The sequence below is a fragment of the Ailuropoda melanoleuca genome, chromosome 1, assembly GCF_002007445.2.
Source record: "Ailuropoda melanoleuca isolate Jingjing chromosome 1, ASM200744v2, whole genome shotgun sequence".
NCBI classification, from domain to species: Eukaryota; Metazoa; Chordata; class Mammalia; order Carnivora; family Ursidae; genus Ailuropoda; species Ailuropoda melanoleuca.
In genome coordinates, this window is record NC_048218.1 from 43,972,178 (window position 1) to 43,991,930 (window position 19,753).

Genomic DNA, 19,753 nt, shown 5'->3' on the forward strand with positions numbered 1-19,753 from the left:
CCCCGGCAATGCCCACGTCCCGGAGACCGGCCCCTGAGTTCCCTGGGAGTCCCAAGCTGGCGAGCCGCTCAGGGAGAGGGAACGTTTGGCGGAGAAGAGCTACTACCGGGTCGGCTCCCGGACAGCCGGCGGGACACGGGGGATGCTGGGAGCTGTAGTCCGGCCCCTATCGCCGCCTGCACGGGCGCGCCGCGGAGATAAAGAATCCACCATCCCCAGAAGGGCGGGTCCCAAGACAAGGGATCTGGGTGCGGGGGAAGCCGGAGGGCAGTGGAAGCGAAGGCAGAGATAAGAGGCTTTCTGGTCACGTACAACCTCTGGTCTGCTGTCCAATCAACCACAGGGAGAAGACAAGGTAGGGCTGGACGCTGAGGACTAACGGGGCAGAAGTATGGCCAGAGACCCCCGCCTCAATTTACATTTTCTAACAGGTTTGCAAATCCTGGTTCTGAATCTACAGAAAGCCCCTCTGAGCCTGGTTCCAGTCCATGAGACCTTCTAGAGCCTGCAGGATTGGCTGGGGGCGGAGCCTGGGAGACTCCTTACTCACCGGCAGTTTCTAAGGGGAGTCGGCAAGGGCAAGCTAGAAAAGGGCGCGTAAGAAAATCCTAGTAAAAGACTTTCTGGGATCAATTCATATCGCAGTTCATCATTAAAATCTTCCCAGGTCTTGCTCCTGCACTGCCCACTTGATTATTTTAGAAATAGGAAAAGCAAAGTGATTGTGCTACTAAACCACCATAAAACTAATGACCTGGTGTGTTTGGGTGACCAAGGAATAAGAGATTTAAAAATACTTAAAATTTGGGATGCCTGGTTGGCTAAATCGGTTAAGCATCTGCCTCTGGCTCAGGGCATGATCCCAGGGCCCTGGAATGCAGCCCCGTGGGCTCCTTGCTTAGCAAGGATCCTGCTTTTCCCTCTGCCTGCTGCTCCCCCTGCTTGTGCTTGGTGTCTCTGACAAATAAAATCTTTTTTAAAAAATAAAATAAAAAATTAAAATACGCAAAATCCTACAATTGTGGGGTGCTGCCAAGTATTTCTCACCTGTAGTCCTTTCAAAAACTCCTGTAAACTAGGCCCCGCAAACATTCACACCGCTGCCTCTCTGCTACCCCCGACACACACTTTCTCGCGCGCGCACACACACACTCTTCAAAAAAGAAGAAAGAGGGGCGCCTGGGTGGCACAGCGGTTAAGCGTCTGCCTTCAGCGCAGGGCGTGATCCCAGCTTAATGGGATCGAGCGCCACATCAGGCTCTTCTGCTATGAGCCTGCTTCTTCCTCTCCCACTCCCCCTGCTTGTATTCCCTCTCTCGCTGGCTGTCTCTCTCTGTCAAATAAATAAATAAAATCTTTAAAAAGAAGAAGAAGAAAGAAGCTAACGTAGATTTGACAGATTTTTGTTGTTGTTGTTGTTCCTGTAACCCTACCACAGTTCTATGTTGTCTGGACATAAAAGTGTTAGAACGACTGTCATGGAATGATTTTAATTTCTTTCTTCTTTTTTTTTTTTTCCAAAGATTTTATTTATTTATTTGACAGAGAGAGAGACAGCCAGTAAGAGAGGGAACACAAGCAGGGGGAGTGGGAAAGAGAAGAAGGCTCCCAGCCGAGCAGGGAGCCCAGTGCAGGGCTCTATCCCAGGTCCTGGGATCACGCCCTGAGCGGAAGGCCGACGCTTAACGAATGAGCCACCCAGGTGCCTCGGAATGATTTTAATTTCTAATGGTAGATAATAATTTAAGCCACTGCTGGTAGTCTCTACAAGTTTTTTCTTAGTGGCTAGATGCAGTGATGGAACTTCCATGGCTATGGGTCAGACCAGCTGTTCAAACCAGTGTATCTTATCTATCCACAACTGTGTCTGGCAACACTCCCATTGGGCCACAACGTTAGCTGGGTAAGCACGCTTGACTTGCTAGCAGATTCAGTGAAAGGTAAAGGCTTGGATTGAGAAGTGAATAAACTACTTTGGGAGAAGAAAACCAATGGCTTTTAGCTATAGTGTAACTTGTTGCCAAGCTGAGTTGCAGGAGGAAAGGGAAGGTAAGAACCATCACTTTAGGAAGAGTTGTTTGTCTCTCCTAGATGCCTGTGATAGGATTTGGCTGGGCCTGGGGGTAGTAATTGAACCTCATTAATGGAAAGAACCTCCGTAGCCTATCTTTCTATAAGAACCCCCTTTCATTATTGCTCTGATTCTGAGAATACCCATAAAGGCAAGAAAAGATAAGCAGGCACAGGCCATTTTGAACATATGCCCAGTCAGATAGTCTGGTCTTGAGCCAATTGTGTACTAGTTTGCAGGTTTCCATCCTTCCCTGTCCTTAGCCTCTTTTTGCAAAGGGCTGCTCTTCTTTCCGCTAAAATCCAGAGCCCTCCCTACCCTTACCTAATTATACTATGCTTAAGAAAGTCTTTTATAACTATCAACCTTAAAAGTAAAATAGCCTGTTACTCAATCAACAAAGATGTGTTTATCTGGGAACAGCAAAGGAACTGTGACTCAGGATATGCAGATTACAGCACACAGTGGCAAGAACAATAGAGAGGAAGGAAGAACAGAGGAGAGGGACTTGCTTTTATAGAGGAAAGGAGGGTGTTGGGAGGGGTTTCTTTGGAAGAAAGTTCCTAGGAGAAGGAGAGTTCTAAGTTGTGGTGGCTTCTAATTGGCTGGGTTGTTGCTGGGTGAGGAGAAAATCTTCCTTCTTCCTGCAGGGTTATGTAAAGTAAGCTGGGATGGATGCTGAGGGAACACCATCCCTCCATTGCTCCTGACCCTATTTTGAATTGGGTTTTCTTTATTCATTTTCACACAGCCTGATTAGTGTGAGTTTAAATCATCTTCCCATGGGTAGAAATTGTCTCCAAGGGATTTAAGCCCAATTTTTCAACATGGAATTAAAAAAAAATCCCCTATTCAAGCAATTTCAAAAATCAGAATGCTACTGGGAACAAATAATAGGTTTACAATAACTTATAAAACATAATGGGTAAGGTAAGGGTTCTCATCCTTTTTTGAGCCCAGTTGCCTGTATTGTTTTATGTTCTATATGACCCTACCAAGCAACAAGATTCTGAATAGCCTTACACAAATTCATGAATTTTTGAAACTCCACATGCTTCTCAGAATCCTTATGAATTTTTCCTCTCCTCTGTTCCCCAAAGCCTTGAGCATAACTGACTTTAGTCCTGCCCTTTTTTAGCGAGAGTCAGAAGGGACTCTGACTTCATCCCCCTGACAGCTTTACGGCCTGTTAACAACAACACACACACACACACACACACACACACACACACACACACCAGGCCAGGCTCGGGGGGGAGACGCTCATGAGTCCCACTAGCTTTACTAAATTGTACTATTTTCACCAATTCCCCAATTTTGAGATCTGAACTTAAGAAATGCATGATCAGGGGCGCCTGGGTGGCACAGCGGTTAGGCGTCTGCCTTCGGCTCAGGGCGTGATCCCAGCGTTATAGGATTCGAGCCCCACGTCCCGCTCCTCCGCTTTGAGCCTGCTTCTTCCTCTCCCACTCCCCCTGCTTGTGTTCCCTCTCTTGCTGGCTGTCTCTATCTCTGTCGAATAAATAAATAAAATCTTTAAAAAAAAAAAAAAAAGAAATGCATGATCAAAGTGACTCAGTTCTGCTACTCCCATATAGATAATTAGACTCTGGCTAATTATTAACAAAGTATTGCCAAACAGCTGTGTTTACCTTGCTGCACTTCTGCCAATTTATTAAAAATTCTAACGGGGATGTTGGTGGGGTGGTAGTAGTGCAATTAGCAAAGAAATGGACTTTTTGATGTTTTTACTCTATTTTTTTACAATTTTTTAAGTGTTTAGGTCTTTAGAGGCAAGTATTTACATATTTCATTAAAACAGTTGGTTCTTAAAGTTAAATGTAGGTTGAATATCCAATGCAATTTGGTGTTGCTGCCTTGCTTTTTTTTTTAATTTTAAAGTCAGTTTTTCAGAGAGTTATAGATACCACCCAAATATTCCAGAAAAGTTTCATGAAAGGGAGGAGTCATGGTGCCTGCCCCTTAGTCCTTCGCCTTTTGCCTTTAGCCCCTCCATATTTTTCCTCTACAATAATATACATATATTTGGAGTTGCAGCAACCATTTGTGATGAAGATTATAAAAGTCACATGAAAAAGTTTGCAGAGCGATAAGATAGAAGGAGCCTGGTTCCTGATACATCCTCGAGCAAATGTTGTAGCCCTGGGCTAGAGTTCTTGTTATATGAGAAAAAAATAAAATAAGGTCCTGTTTGTCAGCTTAAGTCTTTCTAACATCCTAATTATTCCATCTTGATTTGGATGTCTACCCTAGAACCAACCAACAATGGCCAGGAGGAGAGGATGGAATCATATTAGAACATGATGGCCTCCCACCATAACTGGGGGGAATGGTAAGAGTGGGATATCATTTCTAGATAAAGGAAATATGATAAGCAGACAATACCAATGATACCCACTATAGAGATAAATTTTTGAAGATAATCTTGGGGTATTGAGTTTGTGAATCTAAGATGAACAAAAATATTGAATTCAGAAAGAACTAGCAAGTTTAGGTGTATAGAAGGTAATAGGTTTAATCTAGACAATTATTAAAAATTATTTCTATTGAGGTGCCTGGGTGGCTTAGTCAGCTAGGCAGCTGACTTTTTTTTTAAGATTTTATTTATTTATTTGACAGAGAGAGACAGCGAGAGAGGGAACACAAGCAGAGGGAGTGGGAGAGGGAGAAGCAGGCTTCCCAGCAAGCAGGGAGCCTGATTTGGGGCTCAGTCCCAGGACCCTGGGATCATGACCTGAGCTGAAGGCAGACGCTTAACGACTGAGCCACCCAGGCACCCCAGGCAGCTGACTCTTGATTTGGGCTCAGGTCATGATCTCAGGGTCCTGGGATTCAGCCCCACATCAGGCTCCATGCTCAGCGGGGAGTCTGTTTGGGGAGTCTCTCTCTCCCTCTTCCTCTGCCCTCCTTTCTCTCAAATAAATAAATCCTTTAAAAAAAAGTTATTTCTACCAGTTCAGCCCGGGTCTCCAGCTGTTCCATTTACCTAGGTACAGAAGCTTCCTGATTACCTCACCCCTTCACTATACAGTGCTCTCCACAACCAGTCTCAGAGGCTTAAGCATGCCATGGGCCAACTGAAAGGAAGAGTTGTTTGGGAAGATGTTGGGACAAAGTGTTGGGGTCTATGCAGGTATCCCTTCTGTCTCGGCAATCAAGGAAAAACGGGCATGGGACACGAAGACATCAGACAGCAATAAGAAAGATATTTAACATTGCTCATGTGTATCTGCTTCCACGGTGATTTCATGGCACTTGCAAATGGTGGTGTTTGCTCAAGAGATGCAAAGCTGCTTTCACTCATGTCATGGAGAGTTCATCTCATCTGGTGAACTAGAATGCTCTCTTGGAAAATACACACCTAAGACTTTTTAGCTTATCAACATATCAACATCTCATATCAACATCATTTTAAATTCAGGAGTCAAGAATCAGTTCCCTTAGTTCTCTGCATCTATCTACAGAAATATTTTCTTCTATGTCTAACTGTTTAGCTGGGACCAGGACCTGCTTCTAGAAGTGATGAAGTTGAATGAAAACAGAGGGAGAGGGGCACCTGGGTAGCTCAGTCAGTTAAGCATCTCCCTTCGGCTCTGGTCATGATCCCAGGGTCCTGGGATCAAAAAGGTCCTGGGATCAAGCCCCTTATTGGGCTTCATGCTCAGCGAGGAGCCTGCTTCTCCTCCTGTCTGCCACTCCCCCTGCTTGGGCTCTCTCTCTATCTCTGGCAAATAAATAAATAAATAAAATCTTTAAAAAAGAGAGAGAGAGAGAGAAAAGAAAAAAAGCAGAAGGAGAAAAAGGCACATTTGAAATAGTCTTTTTTACTGCAAGACATGCTGAGATGCTGGTGGGTTACGAATGGAAATGTGGGTCCAGAGGTGGGAGGACTGGACGGGTAAAGATTTGCGAGATACCCACAGCTCTGGAATGATGACAAGGTCATGGGAGAACTTTTAGAACAAAAGGATAAAGTGCTCCAAGTCAGAACACAGGGAAACAGAACATTTAGGGATGAAGGAAACAAGCAGTCATAAGGCCTTTGGTGCCATGTCTCAGAAGCATGGAGGGAAGAAGTCCTCCAGGAGGAGAGTGTGGTCAGTGGGCAAAAAGCTGCCTTCTCTGCTCAGAGAACACAAGTGCTGAGTACCAAATACTGGGAATTACAAAGTCACTGACTGTATTTGAGACACAGCTTCAGACCAGTTGAGGGGGCTGCTAAGCTGAAAGGGTACATAGAGCAATAGTAATGCAGGCTGAGCAGATACAAGGTGCATCTTTTGTTTGAGGTGGAAAATTAGAGCATGTTTTATGTTTGTTTTTTGCTGAAAGGAGTGAGGCAACAGAGAGAAACTAAAAATGCAAGAATATGCACCACTAGGAGACCCCATGGACAGAACCCAGGTTTGTTTTCTCTGCTCCTTTTCCTAAATTGAACCCGGCCTCCATTCAGATAGCACAAAGATCACGGGGAATGGGAATGACAACTGGGCCAAAGGGATGAAACACCCTTGGTCCTAACATATATACCTTCAAGGGACCTGTCCTTCTTCTCCTAATATCTGCCCCCCCTTCACCCTAACCAGCACCCAGGCAGCCTTAATGTTCTAGCCTCAACTATAATTGAAGGGTTATGAGACCTTTGTAGGGTTACTACTCTTGGTCAAACTACGTCCTGGATCATTCATTTCTCTGCAGACGTTTATCTAGCACTCGCATGTGCTACGTTCAAAAGCACCCCATAAGGTAGATGGAAACACTGTTACGGCCCTTATGTGATGGATCAGGAAACTAAAGCTTAGGTTTAGGCATAGACCAAGTGTGGATCTTGTTTCTTATGCCCTCTGAACATTACTCCACTGTTCTTCATCTGATCCAGGAGCGTTTTCCAGTAAAACAATGAAACCAGTATTTTCTAAACATCTATACCTTACTAGGAACGTCAGGGTACACAGAGAAGTTACTGCCCTTCTCCTGTCCTTCCAGAAACAGAGATTCCATTTGAGCCACCAGATAAACTCTTCCAATGAAATACGATAGAGGCAGTCGCCACTTTGCATGGTACTTTAGGACCACAAAAATCACAGTGCAAGGGGTGCCCGGGTGGCTCAGTCAGTTTAACGTCCACTCTTGATTTGGGCTCAGGTCCTGATCTCAGGGTTGCGAGTTGGAGCCCCACCTTGGGCTCCACACTGGATGTGGAGCCTGCTTAAGATTCTCTCTCTCTGGGGTGCCTGGGTGGCTCAGTCATTAAGCGTCTGCCTTCGGCTCAGGGCGTGATTCCCGGGATCCTGGGATCAAGCCCCGCATCGGGCTCCTCCACTGGGAGCCTGCTTCTTCCTCTCCCACTCCCCCTGCTTGTGTTCCCTCTCTCGCTGTGTCTCTCTCTTGTCAAATAAATAAAATTAAAAAAAAAATTCTCTTTCCCTCTCCTTCTGCCCCTCCTCCCACTTAAAAAAAAAATCACTGTGCAAGCAGAAGCCAAACAAATCAATCCTAATAATCAATGTGGAAAAAAAAAAGATGATTGTTCTGTGATCTTTAAAACTTTTTGTCAAAACATTAAAAACTCAGTTACTGTAGGTTATAAATGAAAAAATATCAAGACTAATATTTATTTAGTGCACTATAATTTTAAGGCTTAGAAACATTCAGAATCAAAGTGTCTTATTTCTCTGTACTTATCAAGAATAGTTTGAAAAGTGCTGGCCTTCTCTTCTTATTCTGTAACTTCTTTTCTTTCTTTTTTAAGATTTTATTGATTTATTTGACAGAGGGAGACACAGAAAGAGAGCACAAGCAGGGGGAGCTGCAGAGAGAGAGGGAGAAGCAGGCTCCCCGCTGAGTAGGGAGCACAAAGTAGGACTCCATCCCAGGACCCTGGAATCATGACCTGAGCTAAAGGCAGAAGCTTAACTGACTGAGCCACCTGGGCACCCCTCATCTTATTCTGTAAGTTCTGACATGGCATGAGCATCTTTTCTATACCTGGGTGAACTGTCATGCTCTTTCTAAGTTTAAATCGGCTTCCAACATTTTATTCTTTGTGCTTTCAATGTTGTGGAATATCCCAAGAGTTGCCCTAAGTTTTTATTTATTTAAGTGATTTCTGCACCCAACATGGGGCTTGAACTTCTGACTTCGAGATCAAGAGTCACACGCTCCTCCGACTGAGCCAGCCAGGCTCCCAGCCCTGCCAAGAGCTCCTTTCATGTGAAGTTGTTGTTGTTTTATCACCATCACTTCTAGCTTGTCATAACCACTTTATTCATTTATATTAATAAGTTTGCCTTCACCAAGTTCCCGTGATGCTTAGTTTTCTGTCTCAACTTTGTTGGGCCGTGGTACCCACATATCTGGTCAAACTTGAACTACAGCATCAGCTTTTCTCTGGGTTTCCAGTCTGTTGGCTCATTCTGCAGATTTGGGACTTGCCAGCCTCCATTATCATGTGAGCCGATTTCTTAAAATAAATCTCTCTTTACACACACACACACACACACACACACACACACACACACACACACACACACTATTGGCTCTGTTTCTCTGGAGAACCCTGACTTATACAGGTCCTGTGGCTGAATATCTGTTTCAAAATGTGGCAGTAATGAAATTTCCATAGTCAGCTCTTTCCTCTATAATTTCAAATATATTCAATTAGAATTTCACTTCCAGTGTTACCACGTTTTGTTTCTTCACTACACTTTCATCTTTGGTGGCCCGTTACCTCTTTCCTTTATCCACTTTTGTAAAATGTCACGTGGGCTTATTGCTGAGAGACAAGGAAGCAACATAGCTCCACACTTCAACTGAGTAACAGGCATGCAGTGACCAATCACCGACAGACATAGAGAGAAGTAATGTGATTGGTCAGTGAACCTTTTTGGCACCTGTTATTTATGTTGTTATTTGTGGACTAGAGGGCTAGCAGAATGTTTGTACTTTGTGCAATCACCCACAGTTATATAACGTGGTAACTGAAATTTGAACCGTGTTGTTGGGGGAGCTGGTGATATTTTAACTAAACCATGGTAACTAACTGTAATTTGTGCATACTGAAACCACGCAGTACAAGGACTGCCTGTATTTACTTTGAAACCAGTCATCTAGATCTATAATTTAGAAATCTCTACCATGAAGGAACCATAAGGCAAAGCAAACAAGGTTCAGCTTGCAGCATCTCTGTAAAAATTCTGTCATTTTATTAACTGGCATTCTTGAAATACTTGAGACTTATTTTCTTGACTATTTTCTGTAAAGAACTGGCTGCTTAGAGAATAACATAAGAAATATCCAAATAGAGGCAGTGGTTTGTGGTAGAGACAACTGCTAACCATCCATGTTCCCTGTCTTCCTTTAATAATGGTACTCCAGGTTTCACGGGCCAGGTAGCTGCCTCACTAAGGACTATATTCCCATCCTCTCTTAGGGCTTATGACCAAATTCTGGCCAGTGGGTTGTGAGTAAAGCTGTCATCTGCCACTTCTGGGTTTGTCCCTAGAAGGAATGGATATGCTCTTCCCTGGCCCCTTCTCCACTGCCTGGGATACAGATGCAAGGGCAGGAAGTGGAGCAGATGTTTTGAACCGAGAAATGGAATCTGTGTGTTGAGTGTGAGTGTCAGAGTTTCACTGTATAGACTGCTATCTCTGGACAGTTGTCTCAGAGAGGATAAAGTCAATCTTGTTTTTTTTTTTTTTTTTAAGATTTTATTTATTTATTTGACAGAGATAGAGACAGCCAGTGAGAGAGGGAACACAAGCAGGGGGAGTGGTAGAGGAAGAAGCAGGCTCATAGCGGAGGAGCCTGATGTGGGGCTCGATCCCATAACGCCGGGATCACGCCCTGAGCCGAAGGCAGACGCTTAACCGCTGTGCCACCCAGGCGCCCCAATCTTGTTTTAACCATTACATTTTAGAGTCTTTTTGTTACAGACACTTAACTCTAAACTAAAAAATACATAGATGGCTTCCTGTTTGGGAATAAGCAATAGACTAACATAGTAAACAGGGGATTTTTACACATCATACTAAATAGTGAATGGGCTCTCCTCCCTTCCAACTTATTTTTAAAGAGGACAAGAGGAAAGCAGAAGGACCTGAGTCTAATCCTCTTCTGACATAATAAACTGAGTAGGACCTACTGAGGACAATTAATGATGTAACGAAGCCACTGCAAATAGGATGAGTAAAATCTGCCCCTTGCACAGAGTGGGTGTGGTGTTTCCCAGTCATCACCTACTGTGCACTAAGGATACGAACCTTCATTCCTAACAAACGGGCTTGTTGGATCGGAACCTTCCAATATTTAAACTGAATTCCCAGGAGCTGTTGAGGTCTGATGATAGAGACAGTTACTGGCAATATTTATAGAATACTTTTGTGACAAAAATCAATTTAAGGTAGCATTCATAAGTTAAGACATTGGCATGGAAATAATTTATCCTAATACAGCCCTTAAAATCTGTACATCATGAAATTCGGCTATTTTGTACAAAATGATAAAAGATCTGATTCAACACCAACAAATGTGTAATGCTCGGTGTATACACCAGAGGGCACTCATCTACTATTTTCTGTTTGAACAAAATTTACAGTAATGGTTTTCAAACCAGTGCATAGAAGAATCACCTTGGGATTTTGTTTAAAATGTATACCTCTGGGCCATGGAGGGGCCCATGAATCTGCATTTTTAATGAGAGATGGTATGGAAGCATGGTAAAGAGAATGGCTTGTGGAGCCTGACTGCCAGGATTTGAAACCCGCCTTTGCTGCTTGTGAAAGTGAACAATTATTTCACCTCTGTGCTGTTTCTCATCAATCAGATGACGTTAGAAATAAAAAATAAATAAATAAATAAATAAATAAATAAATAAAAGGGTAAGAAAGAAAGAAAGAAGGAAAGCAAGCAAGTGAGCACTTACCTTTTAGGGTTGTTATAATGAATGATTAAATGAGTTAACTTAGAACATACAACCTAGTGCCTGGCAATAAATATTCACTCTATTATTACAAGCATTATTTTCTTCCTTGTTTTTTTTTACCATGTTCAGTTAGCCAACATATAATATATCATTAGTTTTTGATGTAGTGTTCAACAATTCATCAGTTGCAAATAACACCCAGTGCCCATCACAACATGTGCCCTCCTTGATAGCCATCACCCAGTTACCCCATCCCCCCACCACCTCCCTTCTGAAACCCTCAGTTTGTTTCCTGGAGTCTAGAGTCTGTCATGGTTCGTCTCCCGCTCTGTTCTCCCCCCCTTCATTTTTCCCTTCCTTCTCCTAATGATCTCCCTGCTATTCCTTATGTTCCACATATGAGTGAAACCATATGATAATTGTCTTTCTCTGCTTGACTTATTTCACTTAGCGTAATCTCCTCCAGTTCCATACATGTTGATGCAAATGTTGGGTAATCATCCTTTCTGATGGCTGAGTAATATTCCATTGTACTTATATACCACATCTTCTTTATCCATTCATCTGTTGATGGACTTCTGGGCTCTTTCCACAGTTTGGCTATTGTGGACATTGCTGCTATGAACACTGGGGTGCATGTGCCCCTTCTTTTCACCACATCTGTATCTTTGGGGTAAATACCTAGTATTGGAATTGCTGGGTCATAGGGTAGCTCTATTTTCAACTTTTACAAGTGTAATTTTTAATAAAGATGTTCATTGATTTTGTTGTGGGAAGATTTGAGGAACACATGACTACTCTTAAAAGAAAAATATATATTCTTCTGTTACTCTGCAGCCAGGCTAAGACTCCAGGTCCTGACCCTCAGCTGAGTGGTAATGGAATGGCAAGAACAAAAGGTGCAGATGAATGGAACAAAACAAGACCAGTCTTTGCATGTTCTGCTAAAGGACTTGTACTTTATTCAGAAGTCAGTGGAAATCCTTTGAAGACACTGAGACTGAGGGTGGCATGATTAGATTTACATTTGAGATATATCCGCTTCTGCAAGCAGAGTGGGGGATGGAATGTGAGGGGTGAGGCAGGAGGCAGTTGGACAGAGGAGCTCAGGCAGTTGTAACGCTGCTCCTTTTCGTTCTAAGGGAGAGTCTCCAGAAAGCATCAGTATTATTCACATCAGTGACTCTAATAATAACAATTTGAACCTTATAAATCCTTTCTTCTCCGGAGCTCAGAATAGAGTCAAGTTTGTAATAAAGCACTCTCTCTCCACTCCACCCTATGATTTACATACCCTACACAGTATACACAGTTCCCATTCGGCACGCTCCCTGGGTTTCGAGGCAGCAGATCCTGCAAATAGGACTCCTGTGAGCTATGCAGTCACCAGGGAAAAACTGGACTGCTCTCCACGCCACCAGAAGCTGAGAAGTGAGATAATTCCTCATCTCACTTGGTGATCCTGTAGACAGTGGGCAGATTTCTGGGAATCATGGCAACTTTGAAATGACCGATCTAAGAGATCATTAGATCTGACTCATCCCCAGCCAGAATGGGAAGAGCTGCCATGGGGTGGGGGTGGGGGGCGCAGGAGTGCAGGAGAGGAGAGGGGAGGATGGGAGAGCTAAGGTGACAGTCTCCCCCTTGACCCTGCCTGGAATTCACCAACACTGTTCGCCTACTGTCAAATTAGCAGGGTCAGCAGTGCCAGGGAGAATAGCTACCTGCATCTTTTAATACCTGAGGAGTGACTAGATGATTTCAGGAGAAAGGAATTTATCCCTGGGGCTGCTCTGCAAGATCAGTTCCTGCCTGTGCACTCAGCCAAGCTTTGTATCTAGTCTCTAAGTCTCCTGGAAACCTATCTGATTCTAAGTCTCTGAAAACATGTAAAATGTAAATAGATAAAACAGCTCTTCCTCTGTTAGAGTTGTTCAGATGGAAGAATGGTAGGGTATTATCTTAGACTGTTTGAGATGCAACTCAATCCAATGGTTTTCAAATTTGTTTTAGTATCAGATCCCTTGAAATGAAATCCTATGAAAAAGTTCCATTAATATGTGGACAGAAAGCAGAACTTCTTCTATTGAAGGAGATTTCTGGTTGGCAATGCCTCTCCTGGTTGTCATACTTCCCACATCCTCTTGTGTGACTTAATTCTTTGAACCCCTAGAACCTAGAGAAGCAGAGATTATGATTAAACCAATTCTTCCATTTTATGGAGGACAAAAATGAGCCCCAGAGAGGTACTAATTATTTGAGTGCAAAGACAGCGGGGGGATGCACAGAAAGAAAACTGAAGGTACTAAACAAATTCATGGTAGAGAATGGAGTTTGGTTAATGGTTTCTTTGGAGTTGGATCAGTGAGTCAAGAAGAAAGGCAAATTGGAATGTGTGAGTGGTGAGAAGAAGGTTTAACTTAGATCCGGAGAAGGATTTCCAAGAGGAAGGGATACAAACTTTGGAACTTTGATGTTTCCTGCCTGGAATTTGTTGAATGTAACAAAGCTGATTCTCTGTCTAGAGAGAATCAAAGCAAGCTTTGAACTATAGTCCTGCATTGAAGTGGAGACCTTCAGCCCTCCCAGCCATTAGTCATCATCATCCCTGGCATTATCAAACATCCATGAAAGGTCATTACCAGTTAAACATAGAGGCGCATTTCCCGCCGGACACCGTGAAGGTCAGTAGTTTAGACAGAAAACAACATGGCAATTTCCTGATAATTCATGGGAGAAACATTACACAGTTCCAACCTGTAGAGGCTGCTTTTAGGCAACAGGCTTGAGCAATGGAAACGAGAGCAAGGCCAAAGGGCCCACAGTGACCACTGAACAGAATACAAACAGGGCTCATAAAGCGACCCACCTCAAAATAGTCATAGACTCTAACCGACCAGTTACAACCAGGCACAGTTCTTAAGATTACAAAAAAAGGGAAAATTCCATACATCCCCATACTCCTTCACTCTGCCCTATAAGTGCGACCTCTCCCCACTGCCTTGTGGCACGCAGTCTCTCCTTTGCTGTCCTGCCCGCCACTCCCTTGCAGTGGTGTATTCAATAAGCTTCTATCTCTTTTGTTCTGCCTTGGATGAATTCTTTCACCGCCCTGGCCACCCGCCCCCACCCAACGGGACACCCCACATTTGGTGGCCCCCACCCAATTGGAACACTCCACACAACCTTTCTTACTTTCTTTTCTATGTTCAAAATCAAACTCAAAATTTACCTGGTCTGGAAAGTGTGTACCCACCTGATTCAGTTCATTATTGGGCTTAGCAACTTCTATTCTTAATTTATCTCACTGAACCTCTGTTCTTCACCTATAAAGTACAGATAATAAGAAAGATTTCTCAGTGTTTTTATATGAATAAAAGGAAATAAGATATGTTAGCTGTTTAGCACAGTTGCCTGATAGCAATTACTTGAAAATGGTTAGTTTCTTCTCTGGCATGGATTTCTAATCGACCAAAAGAATTTTTTTTAAGATTTTATTTATTTATTTGAGAGAGAGAGTGAGAAAGCATGAGCAGGGGGGAGAGGCAGAGAGAGAGGGAGAAGCAGGCTCCCAGCTGAGCAGTGAGCCCCATGTGGGGCTCAATCCCAGGAGCCTGGGATCATGACCTGAGCTGAAGGCAGACGCTTAACCAACTGAGCCATCCAGGTGCCCCTCTAAAAGACCAAAGTAATAAAAATTTGAAAGAGGTTAAATTTTTCTTTAGGTATCTTTCCCTCTTTTCTTTTAGAATCCACTCTAATTCTGGGCTCTCTTATTTTTTATTTCTTCCCATCTCCTCTGCCTTTCTTTTCATTCTGGACTTACTATTAGTTTCATAGTTAACATAGATAACTTTCATTAATGTGGAAGTTAACTCATTTGTTAAGAATCAAAGTAGAAAATGAGTTAGACACCAATATCCAGTACTATAGTTTGGCTTTGGTTACAAAATTGTTAGAATTCTTTCCCTTAGACATTCACAGCAGAGGTGTTTGTTTCTCATGACTGTTTCACCTCTAGATGGTTAAAGAACATCTTGGATCTGTAAATAATAAATTCTATAGCATTGACCAAGGGTAAGTCTCTGTAGATCAGCATTTGGTCAATCCAGACCAGCTGAAATTAACCCATGTTATTCAAGTGGAAATGCTAGAACTGGAAAGTGCAATATCTGAAATGAAAAAATTCAATGGATAGGCTTACCAACTGACTGAAGATTTTTAGAAAAAAAATTATTAACTTGAAGACAAATCAATAGAAATTAGCTATTGATAATTCAAATTCAATAGAAAGTAAACAATGGAGAAAAAATTACTGAAATAAGGTTGAACAGAGCCTCAGTGAGGCTCAGTTTGTGAGACAATATCAAAAAGTTATATATCTTTGTAGTCAGAGGGAGAGAAGTGGGGAGGGAGAAGGGAGGACATTGGCAGAAAAAAACATTTGAGGAAATAATGGCCCAAATTTCCCAAATTTGGTCCAAAACATCAGTTCACAAATATAAGAAGCTCAGTAAATATTTAGTAGGATAAATACAAAGCAAACCACACCTTGGAATACTATAGTCAAACTAATGAGCACCAAATAAAGAGAAAATCTCCAAAGACAAAAGGCATATTTCATACAGAAAGAAAAATATCTGAAAAATGGCTGACTTCTAATGGAGACCGTAAGACAATGAGAGCATATATTAAAGTTCCAAAAGAAAAAAAATCTATCAACCCAGAAGTCTATATCCAATGAAAATCTTCCTCAAAAATGAGGATAAAATAAAAACAATTCCAGATAAGTAAAACCTGAAAGAATTAATCACGATTAGACTATCAAAGACTACTTTTATTTCTTAATTTAAAAAAGAAACTAACTGCTTAAAGCAAAAGTAACATTGAACTATCGGTTTTTAACATATGTGTATATAAAACATATGACAACAATAGCACAAAGGATGAGGGAGGAAGTATACGGGATTCTGCTGTTGTAATGTTCTTAACTTTACATGAAGTATCACTATATTAACTCCAAATAGATTGTGATGATTTAAGGATGAATAATGTAATCACTAGAATACCAGTTAAAAAACCAAAGAGGTACAGCAGCAATAGAGAAATTAAGATAGAATACTAAATTTTTTTTTATTAATTCAAGGAGGAACAGAGAAACAGAAACAGATGAGAAAAATAGAAAACAAACTGCAAAACGGATATATGTATTCATCTTGAAGGGCAATGCTCCTTTCTGTGAATACCTTAGTCATTCTCACAGAATTTGTTCACATTCCACCATGCGCCATAGCTGTTTATAATTTTTTCCCTCTTACTAGACAACAAGCTCTTTGGGGATGAGAACCCTAGCCAAACAGAAGAAGAGATGAAAACCATTCAGACCTTTAGGTTCACTAAAGATTCAGTTTAAGTGTCTTCCATGTGACTAGCTTGCTTCCACGTGAATAAAAAAAAAAAAAGAGAGAGAGTAGCAAAGGGTAGGTTTGAGCAATCTGTACACATACTTGTTGTATTTCAAATAAACTTTTTGCCCCACTGGCCAATTGGCTTAATCATTTCTACATGGTGCCAACTGATCAAGAAGTCACGAAGACTACCTGTAAACCAGATGATAGAGGTTTCTTGTTGATTAGGGCCAACTCCAGCTAACTGGTCGTGTGGCCATATCACACTCAGCAGTGAAGAATGTCGCAATTGCCTTAATACCAGCCATGAGTACAGGTGGGAGAAGTACCAGCACACCTGGTGTGTAGCAGGATCCTGATTTAGGGTGTCATAACGCTCATGTTTACTGTGACTACAGTCCCTGGATTTTCCAGAGCAATCTCATAATACACTCTACGTTATCAGATAATGTGTTCAAATTTGAGGTTCAGAGTATATGATCATCATATTTATGACAATATTATTCATATGAATCAACATGAAGTTTCCCAAAACACTCTCTACAAGCTCATCAGTTCCTATTCTTCCCATTGTTACTCTGCAAATGATGAGATGAACTTGCTAATTTTGGTCCAAGAATAAATGAACTCACTTCATTCTTACTATTGTTCTTATGAAGGACACTTTTATTATACATATCCTAACGGGGTGATGTAATACCTCATTGTATTGAACTTTTGTTTGTTTGTTTCCTGTTTCTTACACACCTAATAGCATGAAATTAGTTTTAGATTCTCTTATTTCCAAAAAGACCTCACCTAGATGACACATATTGTAAGTGACCAATGAATTCTTCTTTAAAATTAGATTAACATTGATTAAGTGTTCATTAAAACATCTAAGGATCTAACACTCTTGCTAGGAACTGATTTAAAAACAGTAGCCTACAATAGGGACCACAGTAAGTTGAAAGACAGCTGCAGTGGTTTATGTTCCTTAAAATCCATAATGAATTTTCAACTTCTGGTAATGGCAGACAGAATAATTTTGACCAGTTGCCCCAGAAAATTTAGACAAACTTTTTTCAAAAAATCTACTTGTAGGTATTGGAGAGCTAACAAGGCAGTGAAGCTCATTAGGGCCAAGACTGAGTAAAGGAAGGAAAGAATAAGGGTGGTGCAGTACAGATGAGCCTACCAGTTTGGTCACTTTTGTCCTAAGGGTATATACCAACTATGGAAGAGATGAATAAAAAGTTGGGCAGAGATTTTAATACCCTCATCTGGATGGAGGACAAAAAATGGATAATAGGGCTAATCAAGGAAGGGAGGTAGGGAGTGGGGGGCCATAATAAATGCCCCAAAGGCTAAACGGTAAGAGTATAGAGATCAAGATTTAGCCTAGTCGCATGATATCTTACTCCCTGATACTATATCAAAGTGAACTTGCCCTGCTAGTAGTTCTAGACACTCCCCAGATAAATGTAAATCCACTTAAGAAGAATTCAAAAGTCCTATGAGTTCTCTTTAGGATTAAAGAAAAAAAAATCTAGGTACATCAAGGTAAATTGATGAAAATGAAAGAGAAAATCTTTAAAAAGAACAAGAATTATTGAGATTATCTTCACGAGAGCAATAATTCTACTGGAGGCTGACTTAGTAATATAAATAATGGCATCCAAGACACACTCGAATGATTTACAGAGTTCTGAAAAATAAATATTGCCAATTTAAAATTCTTCATCCAGCAAAATACCCTTCAGGTATGAAGGAGAATGCATTAGTTTCTATTGCTATATAATAAATTAGCACAAATTTAATGGCTTAAAACAGCACCATTTATTATATCCCACTTTCTACAGGTTAGAAATTTGGGTATACCTTAACTAATAGAACATTAAATGGAGCAGTAATAATAATGAAATCAATCCAAAAGAAGGCAGAAAAGAGAGAAAAGAAACAGGCATGACATATAAAAACTGTATATTAATATAGTAGATTTAAACTCAAGTATATTGGTACTCACAGTAAATATAAATGCCCCGAAGAAAAAAATAATTTTCAGACCAGATTTTTTTTTTTTAATTTTAAGTAGGCTTCACACCAAATGTGGAGCCTGAACTCTCATGACCTCAAGGTCAAGAGTCACATGCTGTACTAACTGAGCCAACCAGCTGCTCCTCAGACTGGATTTTAAAAATAAAACACAACAACTATAGGCTTCTAATAGTAGGTAGATCTTAATTATAAACATAGAGAAAAGTTAAAAGATGGTGGTGCCTGCGTGGCTCAGTTGGTTAAGCATCTGCCTTCGGCTCAGGTTATGATCTCAGAGTCCTGGGATCAAGCCCCGAGTTGGGCTCTCTGCTCAGTGGGAGTCTGCTTCTCCCTCTCCCTCTGTGTTCTCTCTTTCTCAAATAAATAAATAAAATCTTTTTTAAAAAGTTAAAAGATGGACAAAATCATAACATACAAACACTTATATAGCTAAATTGATATCAACAAAATGATTTTAAGGCAAAAAGTATTACTAGGGTTAAAAAGGGATACTTCATAATGATGAAACAGCCAGTTTACCACGAAGATATAGCAGTATGCACTTACAAAACATCACATTTTATAAAACAGAAATAATAGACCCTCAAGTGAAAATAATGTATATATAGAGAGGGAGCTGTTGATACACTTCTCCTGGTTACTGATAGAACAATCATAAAACTTAGTAAAGTTAAAAAATATTTAAACAATACAACTAATAAACATGACTTAACTCACACATACAAAACACGGAATTTAACAACAGAAAAGCAAGTGAACAGTTATTATTTACAAGAGTTGATCTTATCCTGGGTCATAAAAGCAAGTCTCCACAAGCTTACAAATGATTGGTATCGTACAGAAAATGCAGCCCAAATGCAACTGGGCTACAGATGAATCATAAGCCATGACTAGAAAATCATCACGGATTTGGAAGGCATGTATTTCGTGGTTTAATACTTTTTTAAAGATTTATTTATTTATTTTAGAGAAAGGGAGAGAGCAGGGAGAGGGGCAGAGGGAGGAGAAGAGGGAGAGAATATCCAGCAGATCCCCTGCTGAGCACAGAGCCAGACATGGGCCTTGATCTCATTACCCTAAGATCATGAGTGGGCCGAAACCAAGAGTTGGATGCTCAACCAACTGAGCCACCCAGGCACCCCGGTATGTAATTCATTTTTAAATAACCCATTGGTCGAGGATTAAATACAATAGCAGTCAGGAATAGTTTGAATTGAAAGAACATGAAAATGTGGTATAACCAAGTCTGTGGGATGCACTCGAAGGGGTGCTTAGAGTGGACTTTATAGC

General features: G+C 41.3%; 2 long non-coding RNA genes across 3 annotated transcripts in view; one reads left to right on the forward strand and one right to left on the reverse strand.

The window, feature by feature from the left end:
• The first annotated feature begins 205 nt into the window (after positions 1 to 205).
• On the forward strand, positions 206 to 7,917 carry LOC117801751. The gene is made up of 3 exons (XR_004624471.1): positions 206 to 355; positions 6,425 to 6,496; positions 7,867 to 7,917. It is a non-coding gene; the product is annotated as an uncharacterized LOC117801751 (long non-coding RNA).
• Positions 7,918 to 11,759: 3,842 nt separating this feature from the next.
• Positions 11,760 to 19,753, reverse strand: part of LOC105240342 — a 41,745-nt gene continuing 33,751 nt past the window's right edge. Inside the window, exons 5-6 of one of the 2 annotated variants that reach the window (XR_004624472.1) lie at positions 14,275 to 14,344; positions 11,760 to 13,194 (exon numbers count right to left, since the gene is read on the reverse strand). This is a non-coding gene — a long non-coding RNA (uncharacterized LOC105240342). The remainder of the gene's footprint in view (positions 13,195 to 14,274; positions 14,345 to 19,753) is intronic. The other variant, XR_002143927.2, reaches the window with a different exon arrangement.